General features: G+C 38.9%; 2 long non-coding RNA genes across 2 annotated transcripts; both read right to left on the bottom strand.

Moving 5' to 3' along the window:
- Positions 1–6,999: 6,999 nt before the first annotated feature.
- Positions 7,000–8,329, bottom strand: LOC143104149 (uncharacterized). The gene is made up of 5 exons (XR_012983012.1): positions 8,313–8,329; positions 8,182–8,223; positions 7,736–8,083; positions 7,556–7,624; positions 7,000–7,454 (listed from the first exon to the last, which is right to left on the bottom strand). It is a non-coding gene; the product is annotated as an uncharacterized LOC143104149 (long non-coding RNA).
- A 524-nt stretch (positions 8,330–8,853) lies between these two features.
- LOC143103975 (uncharacterized) lies at positions 8,854–9,758 on the bottom strand. The gene is made up of 4 exons (XR_012982968.1): positions 9,612–9,758; positions 9,394–9,474; positions 9,006–9,113; positions 8,854–8,905 (listed from the first exon to the last, which is right to left on the bottom strand). It is a non-coding gene; the product is annotated as an uncharacterized LOC143103975 (long non-coding RNA).

Raw genomic sequence — 9,758 nt, 5'->3', positions numbered from 1 at the left:
TATGACCTCACGTGACCTTGACCTTTGACCCCAAGATATTAAACACCTAATAATTTCATCAAGAACTTATGGTGATTAAGTACACCAAGTTTGGTAAAGATCCTTTTACCAGTATGGGAGATATCAGCTAATATCTATATGTAATAATATACGATTTTGGCCCAATAATCATTATACCATGGTCCATTCAAAGCTGTATATCTTTTTTCTGGTACAAATCTGCGCCATAGGCACCTGAAATTCTTAATCTACATGTAATTAAGGTTCGATTGATACCAAATATCCTTCTGCTGTATTTACTTCCACCTTCAACCCTAATTCGCTCAGACTAGAGGAATTACAACTTAAAATACATAATCCAACTTACGTTCCCATTCTTTATTGTGTTTACCTGTGATGAATCAGATTTAAGCGTGCAAAATAGCATAGCCTACATTTAATGGTCATAATAATGTGATGAAAAGCAGACAAAAATGCAATCAAGTTATGAAACGAGACGTTGCCAGAATAGTTTGCCATTATCTTTGCTAAGTGAGGGCTATATTTTATTAGGCCTATAAGGGTACAAGCAGAGAAAGGAACATGTGGTTTAGTCTGTAGGCTTACTGCATCAAAATCTAAGCCTACACATTTCCTCACTTTCTTACTCGACTTCTTTGTTATCTTCAAACGTGTTCTTAAGTGACACAGCGAAAAAGTATTGCATGGTGCAACAATCTAATCTTAAACTAGATGTACCGCATAGCGGTACACAATATGACCACCGCCCAGTCCTGTACATCCATTCTGCGAAAATAAATCATGTTAATGAATTTGTCTCCATCTTCTCCTCCATCCCCCACTCTTGAAACTTTTGTGTATGCTTGTTTGGAATGTGTGTTTGCGGGCCGCACACTAAGTAGCCTACTGGCGCTGCAAAGGTGAATAGATTTGTAGCACTTGCCAAAAATTTTTTAGCATTGTTATAAAATCTTTAAAATATCTAAACAATCACAAGTAGGGCAGTTCATCACAGTCCATCCATTGCAACTGGACTGATGAAAGGTACACCTGTAGGCTACATTGTATTTGGGAAAAGCAGAAGTTAGCAGCATAATGTATGTATTTATTTATTATTAAACAAAACAGCTATCAAGAAGAGAGGTCATGTCATGGATTTTTGTGAATGTTTCTTCTTGTACATATGCATAAGTTTAGTCATCTAGTTCATATGATATTCAGCTTTATTGTCACTGCACAAATTAAATACCAGTAGTCTAAAACAAAATGCCGTTTTACTCAGTGGTGCAAATAACTGACATGTCCAAAAGGGCCTTCATGAAATGCGTTGCTATACTGTTCATACACATTTTAACGGGCCAAGTTGAAGAGCTACTGTCCTTTATTGTTTGTGCAAATAATATGCTGATTCATGTTCCCTTGCATTTTGCAACTTTGAGGTCCATAGTCTGGCTTTCGCCAGACCAAGCTCAATCTTTTAAGAAATCGAAAAGGAATCGCCAGCAGATCAGGCTGAGTTCACCCAGCCTAGTCCATGGTAGGCGCCCAATAGAAATATTGTTTAATTTTGCGATTGAGATATCCACGACCTGGCGCCCCCCGCGACGCGTTCGCCCCCGTTTTTAGAGCTATTCTAAATGCAAAAATGCATAGAGGGAGTTATGACAAAACCGTGACTGTTAACAAACTAGCTATATAAGGTAGGCCCTATGCTAGGCCTATTACACAACATAAATTGTCACTAGGCTATGCTGGCGACCCAAATAAAATCTCCTTTGGGAACCAATGGCTTACAGTATCAAGCGGACTTAAGCTGCCACCTCTTGGCGAAAAGTTAATAGTTTTGCATATCAGTACATTTCACTCAGCTGTGTGAATCACGGAAAGCGACACTTCTAAATGGAACCCAACCCACTGTACAGTAGCTCAAGGTCTGTGGCTAAAGCAGCCATAATGAAAGCGTTATCATTGTTTGGATACTTCACACACACATGTTTTTTAATCGCATATAGACTACTACTACCAAGCTGGAATCAAAGCACATCGACTCCCCTCTCACACCCTAAACACTCACTTCGAACAAACAAAAAACGTCTCAGTCTCACGGTATAGCCATAGGCAAAACTGTATTGGACCGGTGTAACGTTGGTACTAAATCATCTATCGCAAAGAATGATTTTTGTAGCACGTGCAACAAATATGTGTAGGTACAGCAATGCCCTGTGTAAGGCCCGTCTTTTGCCCAAATCTTATGCATTTCTAAAGAATGCCTTTTTGCATTCAATTTACATGTGTGGATGCCTGTGTTTGATCTGTATTGTCTTAGCTGGCCATGGCCAAAGATCCCCAACACCCGCTCATGCATAAAGTGTGACCATTTGTTCCTTGTTCTGGCCCCACTACTGAGAGATAGCTCAGTCCTGGGCCTACTTGATATCTTTTGGTGAGATAGGCCAACCTCATTATCATACAGTATTGCTCTGTAAATATGTGTTGTGAATAATACATTCATGTTTGGTCTTGAATTAATACTTGTAATGTGGGCAACAGTCTGATTATGGTTTTGGTACAATTGAATGTATCTGTGCATAGTTGTAGATTAAGAATTAAACTGTAGCATAAAGTTGTGATATCCACCTGGGCCACACCCATCCACCTCAGACAACAAAGGCTCTGATGAGTCGGGGGTGGCCCAAGTGAATGATAAAAGTGGAGGCTCTGGTCCTCCAGGTTCTTCTGCTCTGCTCTCTTCTCTTCTATCTTCTTTCCCATCTTGGGGCTCTTCTTCTCTTCCCTCTTCTTCTCTCTCTTCTCTTCTCTTCTCTTCTCTTCTCTTCTCTTCTCTGCTCTTCTCTTCCTCTCGGCTCTCTCTGCTCTGCTCTTCTTCTGTCTTCTTTCCCATCTTGGGGCTTCTTTTCCCATCTTCTCTTCTTTTCCACCTTGGACCTCTTTTCTGGGTCTCTCTCTTTCCCCCCCCTCTCTCTTCCTCTCTCTCTCTGTCTCCCTTTGTCTTTCTCTCTCTCTCTCTCTCTCTTTCTCTCTCCCCTTTTCTCTATCTCTGGGTTTGTATTATTTTATCTGGTGTATCAGTTATCTCTAACTTGTCAAGTTTACCTCTGTGAATTGGTTAAGTTTCCTTTAATAACATTTGCTTCTATGTTACAGTAGACTATGTACGTTTACTTGTACATTCAACTGAAATGATATTGGTTACATTTACCTTTAAGACTTAATGCCTATTAAATTGTTCATTTGCCTACCAATAGTATATCTTCAATTCCCGTAGTGTGCCATGCCATTCTCCTCCATAGCTGAGAGACTAGTTACTTGGTAATTGATTGGTGATACAAATTATTAATCAAATGGAGTCAGATTAACGAGTATGTAATAATATCATTACCATTTAACTCTTCACCCTACTTGTCCACACTAGCTCCTTTAAGTGATGATATAGCTCGACGTCTCTATGTTTCCGAGGCTATATATCATTTCTGAAGGCGTTCTTCTTACAGTGGTGACCCCTTTCCGTGATCGATTTAATGTGATGACCTGAGTTCTCGATACTTAATTTGGTGAGTAGATGATCCGATAATCTCAAAACCGTATAGCAACGTTGTTTTCCTGAGGTTATATTTCTAGTTAGGAATCTACTTAATCAGATACCTAAGCAATTAAGCTGTGAATCCTAGTTAAACGGTACATATATTAAGATGTTAACCCGTCCCTGAACTAAGGAATATTGCTAAAAGGTGTTGGGGTTGGAGCCTAGGCCTAGATGGCCTATGATTGAACAGTATTTCATAGAGAGATAATTCTTTGGAAACACGTTACGGATTGTTGATTGTTATTTCACTGCCAACACGTGGCTATCTTGCGTAAAATTTCACCAAAAACATCCATAACTTAGCTCTCTCCATTAAACGAAAAACGAACATGGACAATTATAGACATTTGGGTGAAATGGATCTATTTAATGAATGGAGGACAAGAGTAAATGGCACACTACAGAAATTACAAAGTAAAGGCATCACAATTGACAATAGCGAAAATGAGATATATGAGTGGTGGATTCGCAATGGAGCGCTTAAACCAAAACGAAAACGGCTTCAACTTATGGAGGGCATTATGTCTTTGCTGTTTACAAAGAAAATGGAGGAAATTGAAAGACTTCGCAGTTTAGTGAAAATGTCTGCGGATGTGAAAGATGTTGCTGTTAACACAGAGGAAGCCTCTGATAATTCTGATTTGTCAACATCTTTGCAAACTTTTTCTGATGTGAGAAATGCTACTGATGAAATTCCAGAACATGCTATTGTGCAAGACTCGTTGTTCGCAGGCAGCACAAGCCGTGGGCCTACCTCTTCTGAAAGATGGACTGCACCGAAGCCAACAGCTCAACCTGATGAATGCGCTGTGGCTACAATCCGACGCATGGATACAAGCGACCTAAGCTCGATCAACAAGCGGAAAGGCCAGACGAGGAAAGTCAACAGATTCTGCCATTCATGCCACAAAGTGGGCCATGACGAGCGAAAATGTTGGACGCTTGGACTGGGGAAACCTCCGCCATATTTCCTGAGACGCCGCGAACGAGTGGACGAGCCTCTTGACAAACAACAAAACGGTCTGAAAGATGAACTTTTAATCGTGATCAAAACAGCAGTTAAAAATGAAAGATCACGTATTACTAGACTACTTAGCCAACTTCTAACAATGATATAACCCACGTACTTCTCCCAGCAGCACCTACCCAATAGGTGCTGTGTGTGTCTGTGTGTGTGTGTGCTGTCACTAGGACAATGTAACAGATTTCTGTGTGTGTGTGTGTATGTATGTATGTGTGTGTGTGTGTGTGTGTGTGTGTGTGTGCTGTCACTGGAACAATGTAACAGATTTACTGATACTTCTCGCCACTAAAAAACATGGTAACACAGATATTTTTGTTACTTCTAAGTTGATAAGATTTAGAAAGACATTCGGAAGCAGATGTTTCCATCTGATTATACTACTGCCCTACAAAGCCAAAAGGCAGTAACTGCATTTTTGGTCGAAAATGAGTTAATGTCATTTTTGGGATATTAAAGACTTCCTTTATCATGTGGATAAATATCTATACTCAATTTGACTGTTTTTTAAAAAAATAGAGGGTTGTGTTCACCGTAACTCCCAAAACCATACAAGCAACCATGGCAGAGAGCCACAACTGCAGTTACTGTTCTTTGGCTTTGTTCTTCGACGTACAAGTACAGTTACCATACTCTGCCTTTGGTAGCAAATATTGATTATATGTCAGTTACTGCCTTTTGCCTTTGCACGACTCCTTATTTTTAGTACATAATACAAAGGCAGAGTACAGTATCTGACAAATAAGGGTCAAAGGTCAACTTTGAGGACAAGTTTTTTTTATATACACACATTTCTTCATCAGGGCAACAATTCACCAGATTTTCATTGCTCTACCTATAATAGATTTGTGTAGACAAAACAAAAAACTTTAAAGTCATTTTTCTCAGTTTGACACTCTGGTCAGTTACTGCCTTTTGCCTTTGTAGGGCAGACTAGCCTTCTATTTAAATGTTGTGCCCAATAGTCTGCCAAGAGGGCGTCCACACATGGCTGACTGCGTGTGTGGCAGACACATAGTGCTAACATTTAAATGATCACTTGATTTTATGTACTAGGTTTGTTGTATGCTCCTGTGTAGAGCAATAGACTCTGTAGGTTTTTTGTGTCTTCAAAGCACATAGGCTGTACGGATAACCTACCAGTAGTAAAATTATTCCTTACAATATCATTAACATGACACATGGGCCAATCACAAGCATGATTGTGGCCTTATCAATTTTGGGATGAGCGTTGAGGGAATCCCTCCGCCCCCTATAAACATTTATTCGACGTGACTTTCTCTTGACTTTGAATTTTAAAGTTTCATTTGATGTATTCTATATACAAATGATATGACACATGGGCCAATCACAAGTATGATTTTGGCCCTATCAAAATTTGGGATGAGCGTTGAGGGACTCCTCCGCCCCCTACTAAACGAACGATTCTGATATTTGCCAGAAATAGAAAACAGTGTTGGACATGGACATCAAGAAGTATGTCCATTGTCACCTCTGACCCAGTCCAACAGTTAATTGAAAAAGATACATAGCTAACAATTAAATGACCACTTGATTTTATGTACTAGGTTTGTTGTATGCTCCTGTGTAGAGCAATAGACTCTGTAGGTTTTTTGTGCTTTCAAAGCACCTAGGCTGTACGGATAACCTACCAGTAGTAAAATTACTCCTTACAATATCATTGATAAAACGCATGAGCCAATCACAAACATGATTGTGGCCTTATTGATTTTGAGATGAGCGTTGAGGGACTTCCTCCGCCCCAAACAGACTAATTTGCCTTTCCTTTTGATTTATGTGACTTTCTTTTGGGTTTGAATTTTAATGTTTTCATCAACAAGAAATGATTTATTTTATATAACAACCTTTTCAAACTGAGATACACCAGAAACTTCTTTTATTTCTTTTATTCCAGAATTTGCATATTGTTTTTGCCTGTTCTACTCTTTCCCCCTCTGTTTTCTCTTTCCTGTCTCTCCCTATCCCAACTCATAGAAAATAAGACTGTTGCTGTTCGCCCACAATGTACACTGTAAAAATTATAAGATCCTGGAGGAACTTTTAGGGGTTCTTCAATTTGAAACTGTGGGGGAACCTCAAAAGGTTCTTCGAAGAACCTTTAAAGAAAGGTTCTTTGAAGAACCTTTTCAAAGGTTGCTTGAGGAACCTTTTGAAGTTCATTACAGAACCTTCATTATTATTAACCTTTATTATTATTATTATTATTATTAGAATGTATTAACCTTTATTGTTATTATTATTTTTATTATTAGAATGTGGGATAAATGTACATGAAACAACATATGTATTTAAGCAAGAATTTAATCAAAAGCGTCAAAGCATGTCAATGGCAAAATATTAGGAATGCTGTACATGAAAGGATGGACAGATAGATACATAAATAAATATATAAATAAACAAATAATACACAGGCTACATAGATGAAGGCATAAATGAAAACATCTATTAAACAATGCTATTAACAAGAACACAATTAACTTCCTAATCTAAATGAAATAGTCAAAAAATGATTGATTGAACTATTGAGTATTTAATGTAGAGTATGAAATTTGACATCCGAAATACGGCAATGGGGATTTTTTCTTTTGTCTTAATATCACACATAGACTGTAAAAACAACAATGTCTTGTTCACGGCCTTTGGGTATTCCATATTGAAAATTAAATAAACTGCTAGCAATGCTCCAATGCCCATCAACACATCTTCTGGTGTTACGACGTCTTGTCCGTCCATGCAAAGTGTAATGGTGGTGTCTTCCTCAAAGGGGTTGCCTCTCATGCATAGGGTAGGTGTGGGTGTCTTGGATATCTGAAAAGTACAGAATAACAGTATTTAGAATGGGGATTGGTGATATTCAAGCCCATTGGCAGGGGAAGTTTCTAACAGTGTCAAATGACTGGTACTCTTACCTTATCCACAACGTATGAGCCTGTCAGGATTGTCCCCAAACAGATATGGCCGCTCTGCTGCAAAGAGTCCTGAATTTGAACAATATACTGGATAAGTCTTATAGCAGTAATAACATACTTGTAATTCCATACAGTTTTATAGCAGTAATGACATGAAGTGTAAATCAAACTTCTTAATACCTTTGTATTTGTAGGTTGTCTCCTCACAGGCCTGATTTAGTGCAGATTGGTACTTAGGTCAATGTTATGCAGGTGCTGAATTTCAGAGAAAACCTTTAAAAAGATAAGAACAAATTACATGTTTGCTTGGCAGAAGAACATCTGAAAAATAATTTGCAGTGAACTAAATGCCAAATGTTAACTCACAATTCAAATGTGGTGTAAAGCTGGGTATTCAGTAAGGATTTCCTGTGTGGAGTGGCGTTGAATAAATGCCACTCTGTCACTGATTGTTCTCCTTATTCTGTTTTCAATCGTATTTAGATCAGGGTTTACTTTTTAACACTCCTTCATTTTTGTCTCATTGTCCTGTAAATGTTACATTCAATTTAAAGTAAAGGTCAATTTGGTTAAAGAAATGTAATAAGTAGTAATATATGGTGTTTAATCATCATCTGAAAACTTACATTGGATTTGGATACGCTTTCATCACCGAGAACATCTACAACCTGTCAGTGTAAAAAGATCATCAGTGAACATATGCACACGCACGCACACACACACACACACACACACACACACACACCATACACCATACCTGAACTACAGTGTTTGCATCCTGGTTGCAGATATCTGTTAGCCTGGCGGGCCATCCTATATCATTGACATGTATAGTCTGGCATCGAATCATTCACCTCGCTTAATCCAAGGGGCGGGCAGAGAATTGTCTTTCAAACTGCCTAGGCATGCAATAGGCCAGCGCTACAACCATATCCGTATCCGGTCGGCAAAACGGCAAATACATCCTTCTTCGAAAGGAATGACTTAAGTGCATTGTGTTGATCTACTTTCAAAGAAAAGCACAAGTCCAACTCCTCCAAAGTTGACGCCAACGCCGATTCAAACAACCGCTCTTCGTTTGCCATAGCCACCTTCCTTGTTGTTCACCGTCGCAGGATGTCGTTATCCTGTTAAGCCCGCCTTAAGACTCTCTAACGAAATAGAGCGCTGTGATTGGCCGTCATCCACGGTGTTAAGCCAATAGAAATTCCTATGGTTCGATACTAGACGTACAAGCTGAGCAAATTAATTTGCCGCCGCTAGGGTGCGTCTAGATTTCTAGGCTAGATATCTGTGTAAATAGAAAAAAAAAATAAGTGTGGTTTCCCTCACATTGGATTGAGTTTTGTCCTGGAATCAAACTGCAATAAGGATCAAAGTGAAGTGTAATTCTGAAAGCTTCTGCTTGAGATACAGATGCATTTTGCTTTGTGAGTTAAAGGTGACTTGCCTGTGATGAATTTTGCCTTTTCCCATACTTTGCTCGATGGTATCCAATTTCAGGAAGGCTCAGTGGGATTCTTTCCTTCTTGAATTTGTTTTTAGCATTCCCAACCAACTATAATATGAAAGGTTATATAAACCAATTAGCCTAAAGGAAAATTCAAATGCAATGCCCTGGTTTATACAGGTGTTAAGCAACATACCAACAGAAGTGAAGAGTGTCATAGGCATACATGATTCAATTGCATCTGTAAGTGAGCAGACTACAACAACCTGAATACCCCTGACAGGAATATCCCATCCCATTATCCCTACTTGTTAGGTGCCCTAAAAAAGGACCCTCACTACAGCCAGTAGGCCTAACTGTATGTTTATTACTTTAATAATCTACTTACATGCATATCCTGGTCCTGTGCGATCCCGGAGGAAAGGGTGCTTAGATACAGCAGCAGCACAAATGTCATGATACTGGATACCTTTGAAATTAAACATAGAGATGGAGTAGCCTATATTTTAAATGACTTAATGATTTAAATGACTGGTTGTTGTTTTGCGTGAATGCAAATGAAGAACAGTAAGTAAAGCTGTAGGCTACCTCATGCTACACACTTACCACATAGAAATTGAATCAAATAGGACCTGTATAATCTGTGTGCAGCAGTATGAACGTCAGGACTTCCTCCATTAATGTTAGCTTTCATTTCAGGAGAGTTGGAAACACGGGAAGTTGAAAAGTCTTTGCTGAAGGAGTAAAATAGAC

Source organism: Alosa pseudoharengus, unplaced genomic scaffold (assembly GCF_046254945.1).
Source record: "Alosa pseudoharengus isolate Yale_2024_CS ecotype anadromous, Long Island Sound unplaced genomic scaffold, YU_APseudo_1.1 YU_APseudo_1.1_scf_5, whole genome shotgun sequence".
In the NCBI taxonomy this organism is placed as follows: Eukaryota; Metazoa; Chordata; class Actinopteri; order Clupeiformes; family Clupeidae; genus Alosa; species Alosa pseudoharengus.
This window is presented reverse-complemented; position numbering and strand designations above follow the sequence as displayed.